This window comes from Aptenodytes forsteri, unplaced genomic scaffold, assembly GCF_000699145.1.
Source record: "Aptenodytes forsteri isolate BGI_AS27 unplaced genomic scaffold, ASM69914v1 Scaffold273, whole genome shotgun sequence".
NCBI classification, from domain to species: Eukaryota; Metazoa; Chordata; class Aves; order Sphenisciformes; family Spheniscidae; genus Aptenodytes; species Aptenodytes forsteri.
In genome coordinates, this window is record NW_008795041.1 from 340411 (window position 1) to 361298 (window position 20888).

The 20888-nt window shown below is 43.9% G+C and overlaps 1 long non-coding RNA gene across 6 annotated transcripts; it reads left to right on the forward strand.

Annotated features, from left to right (window-relative positions):
- The first annotated feature begins 235 nt into the window (after positions 1-235).
- On the forward strand, positions 236-9487 carry LOC103896942. Of its 6 annotated transcripts, XR_657446.2 has the most exons (6): positions 236-348; positions 1423-1728; positions 2223-2383; positions 3760-3883; positions 4057-4370; positions 4545-9487. It is a non-coding gene; the product is annotated as an uncharacterized LOC103896942 (long non-coding RNA). The 6 variants fall into 6 exon arrangements; XR_657448.2 differs by lacking the exon at positions 1423-1728 and having other exon boundaries at positions 236-966; XR_657447.2 differs by lacking the exon at positions 1423-1728.
- The last annotated feature ends 11401 nt before the right edge of the window (positions 9488-20888 follow it).

Sequence of the window (20888 nt, forward strand, 5' to 3'; positions counted from 1 at the left end):
GGGGCGGGGGGGGAGGTGAGGGGGGGCGGTCGAACCGCGCCTGCGCCGGGCCGTGTTTCCTTCTAGCACGTGCTCGCCCCGCGTGGGGGTGGAGGCAGAGGCGCGCGCGGGGCGGGTTCCGCGTGGCGCCGGGGCGGGGAGCCGTTGGGCGGGAGGCCCTCCCCGTGAGGAGACTCTCCCGGTGAGGAGACTCTCCCCGGGAGGGGACGCGGCCCCGCCTGGGGCTGGGGGGCGCTCGGTGTTGGCCGCGGCGTGCGGGGAGCCGGGCCGGGGCAGGGGGCACCGCGCTTCCCCGGAAAGTTTTTCCCCAAAGTCACCTCGGTTGCCAGCGGTAATCGGACTCGCAGGGTGAGCCGCCGTCATACAGCTAGCGGCGTTGTGTTTCGCACGTGCAGTCTTCTTTTTTATCCGTGTGCCGCTGAAGAGGTTTTCGTGCCAAAACAGCTTGATTGGGGGTTTTGTTTGGTTGGCCGGTTCCGGTTTTTTTGTGGGTTTGTTGGGTTTTTTTAGTTCCAATGGAGGTAGGCTGAAAATACATGGTGAAATTTTAGTTGAAAGAAATTTAGAGACGTGTCTCTTCAAGCCAAAGTTGGAGCACCTTATAAAGAAATCTTTCAAGGACATAAAGCGCTCTGTATCGTTGGTGCTCATCCCCCCACCAGCATTAAAGGTGGCGATAATCGGAAAAGCTTACTTCAACCAGCTGATCCTTTAATGGTGTAACACAGTGATTGACAGGACTAGAGGAAAAGATTGCGCTCCCCTCCGTAGCCCTCCGTTAGGAGTAGCTCCAAGCGCTTTGGGATGTGTCACGCTTTTGTTACTTTTTATTATTGACACTTAAAAAAAAAAAAGCCCATTCTTCTGGCTACAAAACAGCTGTGGCAGCAGAAACCAGTGCTGGAAATGCTTTTGTGTAAAAATGTGGATGGTCTGAAAGGAAAGCCAATTTTCTGGCATTTCAAGGTACGCTGTAATCAATTGTACTTGAGGAAAACTGCAAATATATTTCCCGTTTTGTAGTAGAGGTTATAATTGTAAGAGAAAAGTGACGTGAGGATAAGGAGGCGTGCATGAAACCAAACTGAATGGATAAGGCAATTACAATATTAGAGGTCACATAGAAAGTGAGAGCTACTGTTGTAGGGGCTTGTTCCTGTCATATTTAATGTTTGTTTAGCAGCAGTCCTGTTCTCATTTGAACTTGCCTTTCATCAAGCGCAGAAACAGATGTGTATGGATCTGTTATTTCATAGAGCCTTCCCTTACACCAGTGTATTATTTTGTCCTCAGTAGTTGCCACGCCTTGCAGCTCCACTTGTTTCTTGTGAGACTATTCCATGGTCTAAAATATCCCGTTGTTCAGAAAGCTTTCATAAATGATCTCTTTCCTAATCTGCACTTCGCTCTTCTTGAATTTAGCATCATATATCCCATGAGTTCTTCATTGAGTGCATGCACACTTCAGATGCTTCTAGATCTTCTAAATCATTATTTAAGACAGCAACCAACTCTCTATTTCTCTTGATGTGAGCTACTTTCAGTGTATTGGCATCATTATGGTAACGGGTGCTCAGAAATGAATTTCTGAAGGAGTCACACCAGACCTGTATTATGATTTGTCACTTCCCAACTCAGTGAAATATTGCTGCATATGGATCAAACCACACATTCTACAAATGCTTAGTTGATTGAAATCAGACTAACTACCCAGATGGTTCAAGAAATGTACGTATTTTGGTGGCGTAAAGCCAAAGTCTCAAAGCTCCACCAATTCTTTTTTTTTGATCCTGTATCTTTGTTTTAATTTTTTGTTAGATTGCCTGCTCAGTTTCAGTTTATGGTTTCATCCAGTGATACAAGGGCAATTGTTCCACAATTTTTCTCCCTCCTCTCTGTTACTTGGCTGGATTTCTTCAGACTTTAACCTGGAGTTTCTTAATTAAGTCTCCACCTGGTTGGACTCACTCTGCTTTATGCAGTTTCAGGTGGTATAAGGCATGTGAGACCAGTGGTATGTTAGGCATGGTGGGAACTGCATCTAGCCAGATCTAGCTCAGCTGAAGCTTTCTGTCTTCCTCAGCCTGTCCTGCCTCCTCATCACTGTTCCAGCTGGGGGATGAAATTTTCTCAAGCCTGCCTGGATTGCTATTTGTATGATCATTCTTTAACTCATTTCTCTCAAAATGACCCTGCTTATTTTAAGCAGTTTAAACTTTAAGTTTAAGGTGTGATTCCATGGCAGTTTCAGATGATCTAAATCCTGACTTCACCCACCCCCTCCTCCCGTTCCCAGCTCCGTGTTCCCATCGCTTTTCCTGTGCTGGCACTTTCCTGTGTCTCACCCAGCACATTGCCAGCGAGGCTGCTTTTGGCTGTACAGGTGAAGATACAATAACCAACTGAGTGAGTCGGTTTCAGGATTGAGTACCTCTGTCGGGAGGGCAGTGACACACAGAGGTAATGCCGTCTTTTCTGTTTGTGCTGTTTCTTTCAGGAACTTCAGAAGACTTGCTGTTTGCATTTTTTTTTTCGGTGTTGCAATTTGTACTAATTACATCTCTTTATACCGACTGCATCGTTTGTTCCTGTAAGAAATTATCCTGTCACTTACCCACTGAACTAGCAATATACTGAACTAGCTGTAATTATCAAATTGATAAAGATACATATGATGCTTAAAATGATAATACAGTAGCCTTTGAGTATTCCACAAACCCGTGACAATGCAAATGTCATGCAGTCTAATTTTAGACATGACACAGTGAGCCTTCTGTTCATTAGCCTTTGTTTATTGTCTTATAACCAGCTTTAACAAGATGTATTTTAAAGAACAAGCTCAGTATTTTGGTTTCTAAGCCATGAATGATAACCCCCTGGTTTATTATGGATGGATTTTTCAACTGCCATAGTTGTAAAATCCTTGGTATTCCATTTTAGATGTAAGGCAAATCTTCAGGGGATATATCCATTGACCATAAGACATTTGGGGTCCCCAGCCAAGAGTTTATTCTCTAGGTTATTTCCAGCATGACTCGAGACACAGAAGAGAACTGCCTGGAGCTGGGGAAGAGAGGCAGGGTGGAAGGAAGGAAGCTTATTTCAAGTAAGATTAAATTTGCTTGAGTTTGCCTGGTATGGTTTATGTCAATACTTGAGTTTTTTTGTTTGATTGGTTGCTTGGGGTTTTTTGTTTGTTTAATTAATTAATTAGAATATAGTAGGTTTGTCTGGAATATTGGGTCTTATACCAAAATTAGTAAGGCCAACATCCTGGCATCTGGCACTTCATGCATGGTGTTAATGTCATATCTGAAGCCCCTAAAAGAATTTTGTTGTGTTTTCGTTGTTAGCCAAAATGATGGGTAAACCAAAAGGCCTTTATAACATGAACTATTTATTAATTCCAATGGAAAATTTGTTTATTAAATTTTAACAGCTTTTTTTGGTTGTTGTTTTCAGGAAAGCAACCCAGTATTTAGTAAAGAAAGTCTTTGTTCCAGCCTCCCTTTCAGCCATCTCAGCACCTTAAAGAGGGGGGCAACATACTTTAAAAGTGCATACTGTATCTTTGCAGGTCTCCACTAAAATAAGTAGTGGATGTATGAGTGAGACTCATTTTATTGTTAATTTATCTTCTTCATGCTCAATATCAGACTCTATTTGCATTGACTGAATAACTGTGGAGTCATTATGAAGGCAATAAGAACTGAGTTACTAGCCTTGGAAGTGATTACTGCTAGATTTTTGCCTCTTAAGCCTCCAAACAGGATGTTACGTTATTATATGCAATTCTCTTCCCTGATGTACTATCTGAGCGTTGGCCAAACTACCAGTGCACCACTATGATTCATGCAGAACACTTAATCTCAGTGGAGCCAAAGTAAGTATACATGAGACCGTAAATGACAGTTTTCATTGCTGTGCTCCTTTTTTACGTGGAGCGCTCTCTCTTGATGAAATACGATTTAGTGCAATCTAGTAGCCTGATTGCTAGATGCTAGTAAATCATCAGATCATGCCTGGAATCCTTACCCGCCTGTCTTTTCTGTGTAGGTGTCACAGGTTTGCCTGTGAGAGACTTCTGGACATTGAAATTCTTTTAAATACCATTGGTTTCTAACAGTCACGTATGGCTCTCCCTCAAGAACATGGATGTCAGGCCACATGCGTGAGAGGCACAGCTACAAAATGAGCATCATGGATATTCGTCCTTGAAGCTGAATTTTCAGAGCTGAAGGAATAGTTTGAAGCTGAAGTGTCTTCCAGCCTGGTTATGAGAATTACAGAACCTAAACCATGGCTTACACGTCATTTGCTTTGGAAAATAAAAACCTGCTTTTGAAAGCATCTGAATATGCAGAAACGAGGTAAGGGAATGTGGTAGTTGCCAGTCAGTGAGGGCTTGCTCTTATTTACCATGTTCGTTAGCCTGAGTCTGTGCAAGGCACAGCAGCCGTTTGAATAAGACACACACAAGCCAGCTGGTAGCATTGTGTATGTTGGGCTAGTGAGCAGCAGATTTCTCTCTTTTTTTTACTTAGGTGATGGTCTTCTCTTTCGTTTTTCAATGTTTATGTTGGAGTAGTGCTCAGAGGCCCCAGAATTGAAGAAATGAACTGCTCTGCAGTCGTTTATGAAGAAGTTGTCACGACTCCTAATGCGCCTGCCTGCTCCACTGCTACAAACTGTGCCACAGTGCAGCAAAGAATTGAATGGTTTCTGAAGCAAGTGTGTGAGGAAACCTGGCTTTTCAGCCTCACAAGGTAGTTGCTGGGAGGAAGGGAGAGAGGAAAGGAAAGAGAGGAGGCTGGGATTTCTGAGACTGCGTCAGTACTTTAAGGAGTTGTTGAATAAAGCATCTCACATATATCTTGCTCATCCTCTGGCACTCCTAAGAAAGCAGTAGCTGCCACTGTGGTTTGTGAAGTGGCTGATGCTGCAGGTTAAGCAGTACATACTTACTGGATCCATCCCCTCAGATGAAGGAGTACTTGGACAGGCTTGTGCGGACCTGCTCAATTTTGCCCAGGACAAGGGATTTTTTTTTTTAATATATCAGAGCACAAGTCTGGATAGGATGCCTGTGAAGTCAGACACATTCAGAGTGAGACAGTGCATAGGTTTTCTGGAACATGGTTTGATCCCTCTAAATCCACTGAAGTCCTCACTTAGGCATATATGTCCTCCTCTGTCCTTGCTATGAGACATGCCCAGCTGATGATCCTGTAAGGCCTCTTGATCCAACTGTGTGTGGAGCCAGATCTAACATAGCTCAGAAGATACTGCTTTCTGCACCAAGGAGATGATCTAGTTTCCAACTTCTGATTTTCCCAGATCAGCACGTTGCTTTGTGTAACCAGGACAGAAGATACAGACTTGCATAGCATGTGTCCTAACTTTCAGCAGATAGATAGAAACTTTTCATGGAAACTTGGAAACTGGTCTGAATGTGAAATGGTAACCTAAAACTAAAATGTTCCATGTTATAATTGGACTCCTAAATCTCCCAAGTTGCCACACTGATCCTACAGTATTACACAGAGGTTTCATTTCAAATCCTTTTGGAAAACTCAGTACAACTTCCTCTGTCATTTTAAAGAAAATGTATTACATGATCTGCCTAGTTCTTGCCACTACCATAAAGGGACGACGCGGTCTGTAAGGCCTTCATTTATTGCCATTTTCTTTTTGGCTGAAGCATTTAGAGGATGAAGCTGGGGCAGCCAAAGGCCTGTAAACCATTTACTCCATAATTTTAAAGGTTCAAGAAGAATTCAAATGATGCGTAGATTTTTGTGCTGGCTGTGTCCGCATGTGAGAAAATTTTATCCATGTGGATTGTCATTCAAGCTGTCTAGACCCCCTCTGTTGCCATTACTTTGTAAAGCCTATCTTTGCAGGGCGACCCTCGTCCTACCTTAAAGCTGCTAAATAGCAATTACAGCAGATGTCTTTGCCGGGGGATGTGTGCATCAGTTGAAAGAGTGTGTACCCAGGATCTCTAGGTTTTGAAGGATTTTGAAGAACTAAAGAGCATAGGAAATGAGTGTGATAAAGCTCACCGTGAGACCTTATGGAAGGGGAATGTGATTTTATAAACAAAATCTCTGTAAACAGTTGACTGTCTCCCTTTACGCTTTCACACCCACATACTCGGAAGCACCAAAATTTGTGTGTTCGAATGGTCTGGCCAAGATCACGTGTATGATCACACAGAGGATAAGGATGCTGTCTGTTAAGTCCTCATTGTGCCTCTGGGTTTCTTGATTGGCAAATGAACTGATTTTGGACTTGCTTTTTATACTCTCTAGGAGGGGATGGTGTTTGGGATACTTTGCCTCACTATTTTGTTTCACCTTTCACAAATTCATGAATGTCTTGTTGCCTTTGGGTATTTTATGGCTCTGGACTTGTTCTTCGTCTTGTTTGATACCTTATCTTTAGGTCGGTTTGTTCCTCCTCTTCATTCACATACCTTTCTTTTTAATACATGTTCTGCTGCTTCTGGTACTTTCACGCACGCGCACACACACACACACTTCTTCTCACACTTCATTAATACCATCTTAATATTTGTTACAAATCACTGCGAGAGAACCAAGTAGCTCCTCCTTTTTCCCTGAACACTTCGTTCCTCAAGTGCAAGCCTCACTTTTTATTTCCATCTATACGGTAGCGTATCAAATACAGTTAGATGCCTGTCCCAGTAGGGAGACCCCATTTACTCTCTGACGTCGGGATTCTGCCCTATTCCAGTGGGTCATTAGTGGAACAAAGCCAAAAGGAGATTCAATTATTTGCTCAAGTCTGAAAGGCCAGTGTTTCAAAACTGCAGAGTGTGCTATTAACAAGGATGAATCCTTTGGCAATGCAAAATACTTGCCGTGTGGAACGTAAGACCCTTATTACAAATTCATGAATGATTTTAATGCATCCTGGCAGCTTTCATAAGCATTGCAGTCATCTGGAAGCAGAAAAGATCATTGGTTTGTGCAAAATAATACAGCTATGCTCATATTTGATCTAGCTCTCTAGTGGGAAAGGAATACTTAAAACTTTAAAAAAAAAAATCAAGAAATGTTTCTACTATACTATATCTCACCAAAGTATTTAGAAGTTATGTTCGATAAGAGATAATAACTCAATGGAGAGCATCAACAAAAAAAGATGTCTAAAATGTGCACAGCACTTGATGTGTTGGAGGAGTTGTAAAATCATGTTGTAAAATTTAACTACCAGTTGTCAGTAAGTAGCACTCTAGTAGGAAAATCCAGCTATGAAGAAGTTCTTTCATTTCATCATAATTTTTTAAAATGCTTTCTCCAAAATGTGAGTTTCCCTCTGAGCACTCTTAACTTAGAGGCACTGTTTGGTGCAGAGACAAAGCTGTCGGAAAGGAAATCAGATCTGAGAGTGAGCAGCTTTTATTTCCCTGGGGCACTATGGTGCAAAATGACAGCAACAGTCAGCAAGTAACATTTATTGTGGTAGATGCTTGAAGAAGTATCCAATAGCTGATTTCTAGTACAATTTTCATAATACTACTTTTCCCAGTAAACAACTGTTGTGGAAACAAAAGAGATACTGTATGATCACACGTCAGAGAGGAAGCATTCATGGGAGAGGATGCACTGAAATGAGTAGTGTTCCAGAGCTGCTGTGTGTAATACTGTTGACCCTGATGTAAAGCCAAAACTAAAGATTCAAACTTTCGAAATTCTAGCTCTTATTTCTATAGAGCCAAACACAGCTGAGTTTTGGGTAGGGCTCCTAAATGCTATGAAACCTCTTCCTTCTGTAAGTAGAACAGGTTTGTCCCACTTGCTCAGATTTGCAAAAGAAACTCGTGTAAAGAAAGCTTATAATTAATCTCTCTTCCCAGTCTGCCATGAAGAAATTACAGTTTTACAGCTTGCTTTGCCACTGAATAATCAGAATTGGGCATCCTTCCTCTCTGTTCAGTCATGAGTAATTTGCATTGAGGGGTACCAAAGAACAGCGTAGTGTAATCACACCCAGGCAGCTAAACAGTCTGAAGAAATTAAGTCTGTGCATAAACTACATCTAGACTTAAAAAAAAACCAAAAAAGCACACAAAAAAACCAAGAGACCCGTGCCTGAAACAGAGCAACGAGCCAGGGAATATTTAGGTTTGTTTATATTTATTTACAAATGTTGGTAGCAGATGGTTACCGACATTTCATCAGTATGGCTGTTTAAGCAACTTAAAAGCTGTAACAAACAGCACAATTTATGTAGCAGTTCGCCTTCTTTAGCCCACTGTTACTTGCATTACCCAGAACAAGTCCCATTACAATTCATCACACGGCTAAGTAGCTAAAAAAGGAAATAGATGCAAGTGCAAAACCAGGGAAGCAGCATGGTTGTCCAAAACTAGGGATCAGTGGTTTCTCCATCATGGGCGCCTGCTTTGAGTGATAGTTCTGTGCACAAAAGATCATTTTCAGAAGATTTCTTCCTCCTGAGTACAGAGCGTACCTTGGTTATTAAAGCTTGTAGATGCTACAGATGCAGACACTACCTTAGCTACTAGATAGGCATAATTTATCTCACCGCTCTCTTTAAGAGAGCATATTTAGCAGACAAACTAAACTACTCTGCTTTTTCCCCACATTACCCTTTTATTTTCGTGCAACACACAAGCTGGCTAAGATGCGGTGATGGCTGACGGATGAAGGTGGCTAGTCAAATAGATGCCTATGATACATACTGGTTAAAAAATACTGTCTAAAGAAAATAAATACAAATGGGGGATCTCAGCTGAATTTCCCAAAAAGAAGACCTCGCACCTAAGAGTATCGCATCTAGAGTTGTCATACAGGATATACAGTTCTTGTGTACCTCCCACTGAAACAGTCTAATTCGGCTGGGCTCGTCTCTCTTGGATTCACTGACAAATTCATAGGCAGCTGGACGGAACTACTTGCGATACAAAAGTGGAGACAGAAGAAAGCATCTATTATAGCACCATAAAAGGGATGAGCAATATAATGAGCAAACAGTGATTTAAAAATGAAAACACAAATGCTTGCTTTGTAAGTATTTACCATGAAGCTGACTTTCCTGCTCCTGTTCGAGCAAGTGGCAAGGAACAGGGTAGTGACTCGTTGAGGAGAATGTCGCTGTAGATGGCCCAGAGAAGAGGGTGCCACCACCACCACCACCATCATTTCACTGCCTGACTTGGCCTCACAGCCTGCCTGGCGCCAGAAACCTCCATTCAGCAAAAGCCCAAAGTGTGTGTGTCCATGTGTGTGCGCGCGTTTGTGCCTGAGAAAGGACTACTGACGGTACACTTGCAAACTGAAAGAGGTACTGACTATGATCATTTGTTCCTTGCTGGGAAAATTCTATGTACGGTGCCGATGCAACATCGTAAAAACCAGGTGGAGTCTGAACTGGAAATGGGTGTAGTTTATGTTGATTTAATTGATTACATTAAGAATATTAAGAAGCTGAGAAATTTTGTTTTTCCTTTCCTATCTTTCATTTATATGTAGTAAACACTCAAAACAACTTTTATGGGAGTGAGTATCTCCTTAATTAGGAGTGGTGTGCTTTTAAAAGATTCTTTCTGTGTAACTTCACACACGTTGCACGGCAAGTTTTATTTAAGAGCAGGATGTGCATGTTTGTATCCCATGCTTGCAGGGTGCATGCCCGCTATACATTTCGCTGAGGTCCTCCCCCAGAGGTGAGCAGCTCTGAGCTTACGCATTAGCCTAACGTGGGAGCATTTCCATGCCACAGCGTGACTGATGCTCCCATCGCCTCATTGTTTCCGTGCCCACTTGTGTCTAGCAGAGCATGGAGCCGGTGGCTCTCTGTGTGCCGGGACCTGCCCTTGTGCCACCTGCAGGAACCCTGGCACAGCCAGGGGTGACAGGGCTGGGGAACAGGGATGCAGGGCCACCTGCTCAGGCTTGCCTGCACCTTTGCTGCAGATCTGCCCAGTACTCGAAACAGACGGGCACTAAGTCAGTTTTGGGCCTTACAGTGGCGCCAGACTGAAATCGCCAGACTGCAATCACCAGACTGATGAGTGGATGATGGGTGCAGGCTAAAACTGGCTGAGAGCCCTGAATAACTCTCCAGTTTAGACATCACCACACTGGAGGAGAATTTGGCAGCGTCTACGCTTACCTTCCACTGAGTGCTGAATCATCCTGCTCAGCTGGGGTGAGCAGCACCTGGCCAGGGAAGGGACGCCAGGGAAGGATGCCGCTGTGCCAAGGGGCCGTGCCTGGCTGGGGCTCAGGGCGAGCTTTGGGGCTCAGGGCGCTACTGGTTCCTGGGGACAGGCACAGCTGCCTTCCCTGCTCCAGGGCAGACGCCTCTGGAGCCAGACAGAGCCAGACTTACGGGGTCCATCTCTGAGAAAAAGGCAGATTCGCCAGACACCAGGCAGGTGGATTTATGTGGTTGCTCTTTTCCCCCCGTGCTGCGGAGTGGAGCCAGTGCCTCATTATCTCTCGGGAAGCAGAAGCAGTGGGCCTTGCCAGCGGTGTATGCAACCAGTGCCGTTAGACTTCTCTTAGAAGTTGCTGGTAATGACATATTTAGGTTACAGCAGATCACATTTTCATTAGTGGTGCTGCTTCTGGAGAGGGGCGCTGAGTAGTAATCATTATTACTGCTTTAACAGATTGTATCTGTGCACTGCTGCCACCTGCCACTCTCAATACTGCGCTGTAGAGACAGCCCTGGTTTTAAATGCTAGTGGGTGACCTTATTATCAGCTCCCTGTTTTCAAAGCCCACAGAAGCCTGGCTCCAAATTATGCAATTTAGAAATAAATACATTGGAGGGTTCCTTTTCCTTGCTGTTTGGCTTCTGGCTCTTTAGCATCCATACAGGTCATTTTTCATTTTTCTCTCTACAGCGGGCTAAGACTTTAGGTGCGGGAAGGAGGGAAGGGAAGAGGGGAGGGAAGGACAGAAGAAAGAAAGGAAAGGAGGGAAGGAGGGGAAGAAGAAAGGGGAGAAGGGAAGGGAAAAAGGGAAGAATAGCAAGCGAGAAGAAGAAAAGAAAAATAATTTCTACAAAACAACACCAGGAACTGTGCCTTTAAGAAAAGTAACAGGTAAAATAAGTTTCACATAAAACCAGAGACAATAGCTCTGCCAAGACTTGGCTCGCTGAGCAAGAGTGAAAAGCAAAGTAAATGAATATATTTTATCCAGCAATAGCTTGTCAGCTCAAAATTATCCATGCCAGCACAGACGTATTTATTTACATTTACACAGGGTTGTAAAGCCACCTCATTCCCTTCTCATAAATTCCCCGCCTTGGATTAGTGAACTTGAGACTTTTGTCCCCTCAGTACTCGTGATTCTTGGGACTCTGACCCACAGCAGGCCAGGTAATGGACTACCTCGGTGCTGAAATTTATTTTATTTTCTGAAGTGAGAGGGCTGGGATTTCAGGCGTTTGCACTTGAGTGCTACCTTTACTTTCTGGGCTATTGAATATGCAGGTGCAGAAGGGCAGAGTAATTCGGGATCTCTGGGTTCTCTAGGTGGCTGAGGGTCACAGAGGTGATCTTTCGGAAGAGGAGTTAAGACAGTGGGGGATCCAGGAATAATTGTTTGGATGATGCTACAAAAGCACAAAATGATTTTGGGGAAAACACAGTGCTCTGAGCTTTGTCTGGAGGGCCAACCTCCCTAAAACCTGTCCGGGCAGTCGCCTGGGTCAGCATGAAACATGGCACAGATTGTTTGGAAAGTGTGACTTTGGTTCCTTGTGCTGTATAAATCCCTACATCCACCAATTTAATGGAGATACACAAGTTTACACCACTGGCAAGTTTGGCCATGTCTTTAACTTATAATCCAAAGCCTTTGTCACAAATCTGGAGAATATTATTCCAGAATGTGATCCTTGACACTGGGAACAGTGTCATTTAAATGCAAACTGTGGATTGGCCGCGGTCAAAGGTTTGTGGTGTGCGTTGCTTCCATTTTAAACGTGTGTAGAAAGAATGGATTTTGTAGTTGAAAGCCTGATAATGCTGTTATCCTTGTTCAATTTTTTAGCACCATCTGTTCTTCCCAAGTAGAAATTCCTGACAAATCATACGAGCAAAAACTTACTTTATTTCTTCATGCAGCAGACGAACCATTAGAGTTACGGAAATCTGGTTGGGCAAAGAAATATGTTTATAAAATGATTGGTTTAAGTCTTTGTTGCCTGCGAAAATGACTTTTTAATGTACTGACAGCTGTCTCCCTCTGGCATGTTTTCAGTTTAACAGTTTATGTTGGAGCCAGATCATTTGTTTCATAACTGGCTGCAGCATAACAAACAGCACTTTTAAATCTTCAATCAGCCCACGTATCACATAAATGTTATCTGTCCCAATTGGGGTACTTTTCCAATCACTATGTTTTCTTAATCGTACCTGAAAAATATGTAAATAATATGGCCACATAATAATCCTCTTCTAAGTCACATAGATAAAACCGTGAGTTGACCGAAAATATTTGGATATTTTTATTACGTCATTTTAATTTAGAGTCGAGAAAGCTACCCGGCACATTAATGCATATTTATTGATTTGCTAAAATAGTTCTATAGTTCTTATTTAAGTCCTATCTAGAAAACAAATATTATTATTTTCTGATCCCTAGAGCTGCCAGCGACCAGTGTGCTGGGCACTGCAAATACAGTCTGGATGCTTACAGGCTAAATCAGGGGTTCATTTAAATGTCTTCATACCTCGCTTTCAGATATGAGAGCGCTGGGCTTCATGGTCCGATCCCTCCATCCGTATCCAGTGGTGTCCAGCTGGACCCAGGCTGGTTTTGCATGGGTGAGTGCAGAAGTTTGCATAGAGTTTGCTGTCACTGCTCCCATCCCTTGAGCATCATACAGGACGTCCCCACCACCACTTTGGAGCAGCGCCTGCACCTTGGGTTGAAAACTGCAGTCTGAACACAGAAATCAAGTCGTAGTAGGGGCAGCTGGAAGTGAAACAGAGGGAAGTTCTCTTCATTTCCACCTAAAGTGGTCTTTTGACATCATTGTATCTCCTTAATGGGATGTGGTGGACATGGCATAGAAATGGCAACATCGGAGTATTGTTTCTTTTATTGGCACTGTGATGCTACCTTTCCCTGTTTCACAGGGAGAAGAGAAGATTATAGGCCAACTGATCTTGCAGATGTACTGTGTGTATTCTGTGTGCCATGGTGCCACCAATACTCATTTGACAAGAATTCCTTAACATCGTTTTGAAGAGATGTTACTGATTTTACTAATTGGACTACTAAATTTAAATTTAAATTTAAATTTAAACTAGTAAATTTTACTAATTGGATCCACTCATCATGGAACCAGAGGAATGTTCAAGGCTTAAATTTATTCTTTGTTCCTGAACCATAGCATTTGTACCCTCTCCTAAATCCCATTCTTCAAATAAATTTTGCAGCCAAGGTGGGAAGGATCTACTGCAAGCAGAAAATTCTCTTGCTAACCAAACAGTGAATGTTACCAGTCTCTGGCGTATTTCTGAGGCACATCTGTGTCTGTGATCTCTCCCTAGGCTATACACATTCTGAACTGAAACATTTATTTTGTGTCACAGTAATGTGCTTATGGACCATGTAAAAACGGAACAAATATTAAAATCTTTGCAAGCCTTATACCACAAATGAATAGATGCATAAGGAAGGAAAAATACAAGCTCTCTGTAGAAATAAGTGTCTAGATAAAACATCTGCAAGGGAAGATGTGTCTGGAGGATGGCTTTTTAGATGAAAAAAAGAAGCCCCATTAAATAAGTAAGCATTTGTTGGCAGGCTGTTGGAGGTTGCAGCCGTAGGTAGGTAGGAAAGACGGTCTTCTGACCTGTGGCTTCCAAGATTTTCACTGTAATCTGTGACAGTAATTTTGTGATACCAGTATAAAACCTGGAGCTACAAAGGCAGCATTACCAAGGTTATACTGACTGTGCATTGTATGGCTTCCTTTCCCTATGATGATCGGCAAATCTGAATTAACTCTTATTCATGGTAAGGCTTGGATATCATGACTACATTGGACCCTGGGAGGTCTCACTGAACATAGTATTCACTGTGTGCTGGTCACAACTCTAGAGCAGATTGTACCGTATGGAGCCATGCGAGGAGTTTGGGGATAAAGGGAGAAAGAGAGTCAGGAGGGCTCTTTTGGTAGGAGGTATGATGAATGGGAACATCTTTTAACCACAGGACTTGCCACGTCAGGTGCGCTGACCTTCAATGGCAAAAGAAGCATAATGGTCAGAAAGGGAGCTATGGGACTTGTGTGAATATCTTAGATGATCTCATTCCAACTTGAAGGAATGGTAAGTGGGGGAAGTACATGTTGTGTTTATTATTTAATCTATCTCTTTGTACTGTCTGCATAACCTTAGTGAAGATCCACTCATTTTGGAATCTGAGAAGCCTGTGTGTATTATATGCTATATATGTCACATGTCTTTTAGGACATATTATTGAAACTCTGGGAAAACCTGCCGTTTAAACTATTTAAGCTGAAGCTGCACCTGTACTTACCTGCAGATACATTGCAGCTCTCATCTGATTATTCTGCCTGTGGGAACCAGAGTGAAGGAGAGAGGCCAGTTCACAGCTGGTTCTTGCTCTAGTTCAGGTACCAGAACTCAAGTGTTCTCCCAGATTTGGTCACAGAGGTAGAAGCTGGGGCAATCTTCAGGGCTAAACAGTTTCATTGTGAAGTCTCAGCTCCCAGGTGTTAGTAAATGGAGGAGCTGGTCCCAAGGCTATGTGGAAAGATCTCAAATCTGGGTCAGTTTTGCTCCCTCTCTGACTTGGGAAGCTCAGACTCATGGTATGTAGGCAAAGCAGTCATGTCTACCTGAGTAGTAGTCAGTTCTGGGGAGCTCTGCCAGCACAGTGGCATTCAAGGTGGGCTTTTCTCCAAGTGTCAGGGGTTTGGTGCAATACAGGATGGAGCAATAGCTCTCCTGGGTAGAAACAGTGCAGAGGAGAAAAGCTGAAATAAAGACACGGTAGTAGAAACAAAATATTAATAATTCTGAGTACAAATTTCTTAATAAATTTTATCACACACACACACCCCCGATTCTGTGTTTTAAATTGTGGAAGCTCTTGCAAGATGCTCTCAACTCTGAAGTGTGTCCTAAAGTATATTTTTTTGCAGCTATTCAGATGACAATGGAGTGTCAGGAATGTCACATTAGGTGTGTGTGGATATGTAATAGCATTCATGAGCTTCTGTGATGACACAGGCTTTGTTGAAGCTCTCTGACTATAACAGATCTCAAATAAGTGATTGTTCTGAATAAATTGTCTACGCTATTGTTTTCCCACTGCAAACAGAACAGAGCCATTTTTAAACAGGCTGGATAAAAATGACACAGAATTCAATGTGTGAAAGAAAAGGACAATTTCAATTATATTTTCCTTGATATTTTCTGAACACTTCTCATAATGTTGGGGTTTTTTTTTATTGCACAGTTCTTTCGGTTCAAGAACAGACAAGGCTTTGGAAAGTGTTGCCTCCCACTAATAAAAATGGGAATAGCACACAATCATTCACCTAATGTTTTGGAACAAGGAATCTCTTATGCAGCTACAAAAGGGGCAGAGCTTGGGAAAACTTTGATATGGCATTTCTCCAAGCCACAGCTGAAGAGAGCTGTGCTTTTGTTTCTTAGATTTCAGATGCTAATTGCAGCTGGATACTTGTCCAATGCGTTACTGAAAGCCTTCAGTAAGACGAAGGTGCTGCAGCAGTCAACATTCACGGTTCAGCAGGTGAGCTGAAGCCTCCGTATTTTACTGGGGAACATGGTGCTGTCTTCCTGATGAGCCATTGTGGTGGGTTCATGACCTCTCATGGTCATTACAGATCCCACGTCAAAATTTTGTGAAGAGGTGCTGTCAATCCAATACAGATGATAGCAGCCTGACTCCTGAAACTCTCCCTGCAGATTCAGCCGGATGCAGCATTTTTGCTGTCTTAGGTTGTGATTTACAGAACATTTACAAGATATTTCACTTCAGAGCAAGCAGAACAGCGGCAGCGAGCAGGGCAGAGTGCCTGAGCAAGGACTGATGTACACACGCGCCCTTAGAGGAACAGCCTTTGGAAGGACAGTGATTTACAAGACACTCTCTTGTCCGAGTAGGCTGATGTTTTGGGGGATTTCACAGGCCGCTCTACCCACCTTGCAGTACATCTGCTTTCTGCCTGCTTGCCTCTGCTCCCCTGCTCTCAGGGCTGCCTGTAACCCTGGCCGCCTCCAGCGCAGAGAGGCATGACTCAGGCCAAGAGGGAGATTTCAGGCAGCTTCTAGCCAGCAGGCAACCGGTTCTTCCCTACCGCGTCCCTCATCACACGGCTCCTGTTTAAACCCTAGCCGAAACCAGATGGTGGTGAATGTGCTGCTGCTGCTGCTGCCACGAAGCAGAGGGCAGGCTGGAGCCCTACTGCCTCTCCTCTCCCTCTGCTCTGGGGGCACGGCCCCCACGGCACTGGGGTCCCCGGGGCACTGCCGCTGGTGCAGAGCGACATAGCGTTACTCGGAGAAAGGAAATGTCTGAGGCTGGAGAGGATCCACCCTCACGTATTGGGTCCTTAATTCATACAGTGCTTGGAGACTGGAAAGGTACTACTTAACAGGGCACATAAGAAATAAAAGACATTTAATTTCTAAAGCCTTCTGTTTTAAACAGCAGTGTCAGCTAAAATGTGTCTATTTTTAAATTTAGCTTTCATACTATACCAGTTCCAGAGCCAGTCACATTTTCCCCGTGGTAATATTACTAAAGTAATTCTCAGCTGAGTCCATAGTCTTATTTTGTGTCTCATCACTCTGATAACTGGAAACATACCGTAGATATTAGGCATGTACTGGAAATTAAGAATTACAGAAAACGGTTGTCTCATCCTTGAGAATGACAAAGTATTTTGCTGTCAAGAAAATCAGCCGCAGATTGTCTTTCGGAGTAATTCACAATCAAAAGGTTCTCAAATCTGTTTTAATGATCAACCTTCCCTTCCCAAAAGCCTCAAAGTGCCTGCATTATGTTCATGGTGGATCCAGATTATTTTTTTTAATTACAGCAATTAAAAACATTAGGTCAAAATTTCATTAGGACCCATGAATGGAGGAAACTGCAGTTTGGGTGGGGTGAGAGGAAGAGATGCTCGTTGCTCTGTGTTTTGCTACTCTGGTCCGGTGCCACGCTGGGCAGCACTATGAGCGAGTGCCCTGTCTAAAATGGTTTTGGTTTACTGAAATGCCCACCACCGCTTCATTTTCTTTTCAGAAATATTCCTGCCCATTACTGAATGTTACTGTGAGAACGAGATGCCATCTTGTGGTCGGATTTTCATCTCGCAAGCCTGAGCCTGCTTTTCTGAGAAACTAGTTCAATTATCCCTCCAGCTTGGGGATGCAAAATAACTAAACCAGCATTTTCAGATTTCATTATAAACCCAAGTCCTCCACTAAGACCTACGGGCTTTTACAGTAAAAACTGGACAGTTTCGAAGTAAAATTGTCTGCTATTAATCATAACCTAGAAATTGGCATTTGGAGATAATAATCATTTTTTATGTTATCAGAACAAAATGCTGATATGTGCAATTTATTTTTTCCAAAGTCAAGCAAGCATATTAATTTTGCAAAGTGTAATGATTTTGTGCAGCTGCTTGGAAAAAGGTGGTGCAAGCATTATTCAAGGGAAAGCTTATGTTTTCCATAATTTAGGGTGATATAAATAGCTGTTGGAACTACCTCATATTTTCCACATTTTCTTGCTTCTCAACCTCAGGTACAAAGCTGAGTAACAAGAATACCAAAACGCAAAATCTTCCTGGAGTACAAAGCTTATAGACTTTGGGAGCACTTAAATGTAGATTTTTGTCCAGTTGGTTATTCGAGAACAACCCATGAAGTTAAGATACAATCATCTATTGCTTTTGATACGCTATTCCCAATACTCTGGTATGTTTTGTGCAACATAAAGATCCACTTTCTTATTCCAGCCTCTTCAGCAAATGAAGGAAAAGCCAAGGATATGATTGCAGAAATGTTTTATCAATAGAGAATAACTGCCATCAAGGTTTCTTCACGAGGACGGTACCGTGAGCTCTGGTACAGGGCACGTTATAGGCAGAGCAATAGAGCCCTAATTAGGTCAGAGACAACTCCAGTCTCTGGAACAGCTGAGGAATAAAAGCAATAAAGTGGATATGAAGCTGCTTTGCCTCCCACTCCTTTTGGGCTACGAGTTCAGACCAGCTTGGTTTTAAAAAACAGTGTTTGCATCCGCTGGACCCGCTCTCTGTGTACAGCTCTCTGTATGCCCCGTCTGCATACAGACACTGGCTGTGTCGGTGCTATACGGACTCACGGGCATGCTGACCGTGTCCACGTGTCCACTCATACATGAAGCATGCCCAGAAGCTTCCCTGGGCATCTGGACCGACCGCTGTGGGACAGCCCGTGTCCGTGCCAGTTCACCATCTGGCTCGCAGACGGAGGCAGCTGTAGGCACGCTGCCTGCTAGCGATGGCCACCCTGCTGCCTTCACTGCCAGACTGTGCCTGGAAGCTGCTCTGGGGGAGCACTAGCTCAGCCAAAATGGGGGTCAGGGAGCAGTTTAGGGTAGACAGTTGTGGTGCTGTGCTCAGGCTTGGGTTGACTAGGATGGATGAGCATCGAGTAACAGAGGTGCTACGTATGCAGCCAGGGAAGGAATGGAGCAACACGGACTGTTACAGTTTATTTATTTGTTATTTGATGTGTAAATCCCCAGCAAATCACCCAGCAAAAGAAAAGAGCCCCAGACCTGAGAAGCTTGCAAGATGAGGGAGGGGAGGAAAGCAAAGGCTCAGTGATGGGAAACGCCTGGCCGAAGCTGCCGAGCCAGACCGCGGCAGTGCTGTGACCAAAACCCACCTGTGAGAAGGGGAACCCACAGCTGGGTCCCGGTGGTGCCACTGGCCCGGTCGGCACCCAGCCTTGCACCCCATCTGAGCAGAGCGATGCGGGAGGTGTTGCCATCCCCGTGCTGTATCCGCCTCCGTGCTGGAAGGCAGGTGATCAAGGCGAGTTATGAGGAGAGAGGAGCAGGGAGCTCTCCCAGGCCAGCCATGTAATAGTTCCAGATGACGTGTGCTGCCGCGTCTTAACTGGTGTCGATTTGTGGAAGAACATAACGGAGTAAAGGTGCGAGCGTAAGCAGGGAATACAGTGAAAAGAGAGACTCTGTACCACGGCCAATTGATTTTTTTTTGGCAGCAGAGAGGCTTTTACTCCCTGCATCGCAATGAGGGCTTCAAAGCCCATTTAAGTGCCTGTTTGCCTTTCCTTTTACTCTGCATTGCAGCTGGCATGCCCAAGAAAGACAGCTTGCTCTGAATGCACATTATGGCTTGGCCAGCGCATGTGTAAAGCAGAAGTGATACACGATCATTTCATAGCCAGCAGGCATCGGAGAGACTCTGTACCACGGCCAATTGATTTTTTTTTTGGCAGCAGAGAGGCTTTTACTCCCTGCATCGCAATGAGGGCTTCAAAGCCCATTTAAGTGCCTGTTTGCCTTTCCTTTTACTCTGCATTGCAGCTGGCATGCCCAAGAAAGACAGCTTGCTCTGAATGCACATTATGGCTTGGCCAGCGCATGTGTAAAGCAGAAGTGATACGCGATCATTTCATAGCCAGCAGGCATCGGGATCAGAGAAGAAAGCCGAGGGCATGACAGCGTTCCCGTTCCTCCCAGGTGCGTCCTCATCCGTGTCAACCGAGGCACAGCCATCAGCGCTGCGGGCTTCGCTCAGACGTGCCGCACCAAAAGGGACGGAGCTCAATGAAATGCTAACTGCTGGGGCTGGTTATTGGGATCTGAGTGACCTGTTTCTTTTTGGGTACTTCTGCCTGCAAAAGTAGAATTTCTCTACATCCACACATTTATTTTGAAAATTTGACCAAACAGGCATGAAATTTTGTACTGGATGTTGGTTCTTTTCTCTCTGCCTCCATTTTTTTTTTTTTTAATCAGTTGCTACACCGATTGACATTAGGAAAAAAAGTGAGGAAAATGCATTTTTTCTTTTTTGCAAGTGATTCATTTCCCTCCTCCCTGTATCTGCCAAATTTGACAAGTAGCAAACAGAGCAGCACTGCATTTGCCTCGGGTCAGGTCAGGAACACATACTGCTGCAAAGTCAGCACAATCAGGAACCAAAGTATCTCTAAATGTCAGGTGTATCTTTCATAGATTGTAGAGGTGAAAGGAACCCCTGTGTTCATGTGCTCTGGTCTTCTATATAAACAGGACATTGAGTTGTTCTCTGCAGCTGGATGACAGCCAGTTTAGAAAGACACTTAATTTCATTTTAAGAGCCTGTGCAATTCCCCTGCTGAATCATTCCAGCTGTTAATTTCCTTGCTTCAAGGAAATTGTGTCCTATTTCAAGGCTGAGTTTATCTGGCAGAGTCCAGCTTCTAGCTGCTGAATCCTGGTAAGCTGCTGTCTGCAGGATGGAAGAGCCGGGGCTGGAGGAGCTGTGCAGCTTTCCGGGGCAGGAAGGGGGAATGTGTGCGTGTTGCTGCTGTATCACTGATAAAGCAAATGCACAGCCCCAGCCAGTGCCGATGATAGCAGATTGCAACTGTCTCAAGGTCCTCCTCCTCCCTTCCTCCCACAAATTCATGCCTATAAAAGTAACCCCCAAGCCAGCTTTTTTTCATGTGTAAATACCCATCTAAAATTATTGTAAGACCTCTCACCCTTTCTTGAACAGGGTGAATAACTCAATCCTTCTGCATCCTAAGAACCGCCCCCCTCCCCCCATTCTGGATCCTTTTCTGTGTTCTTCCT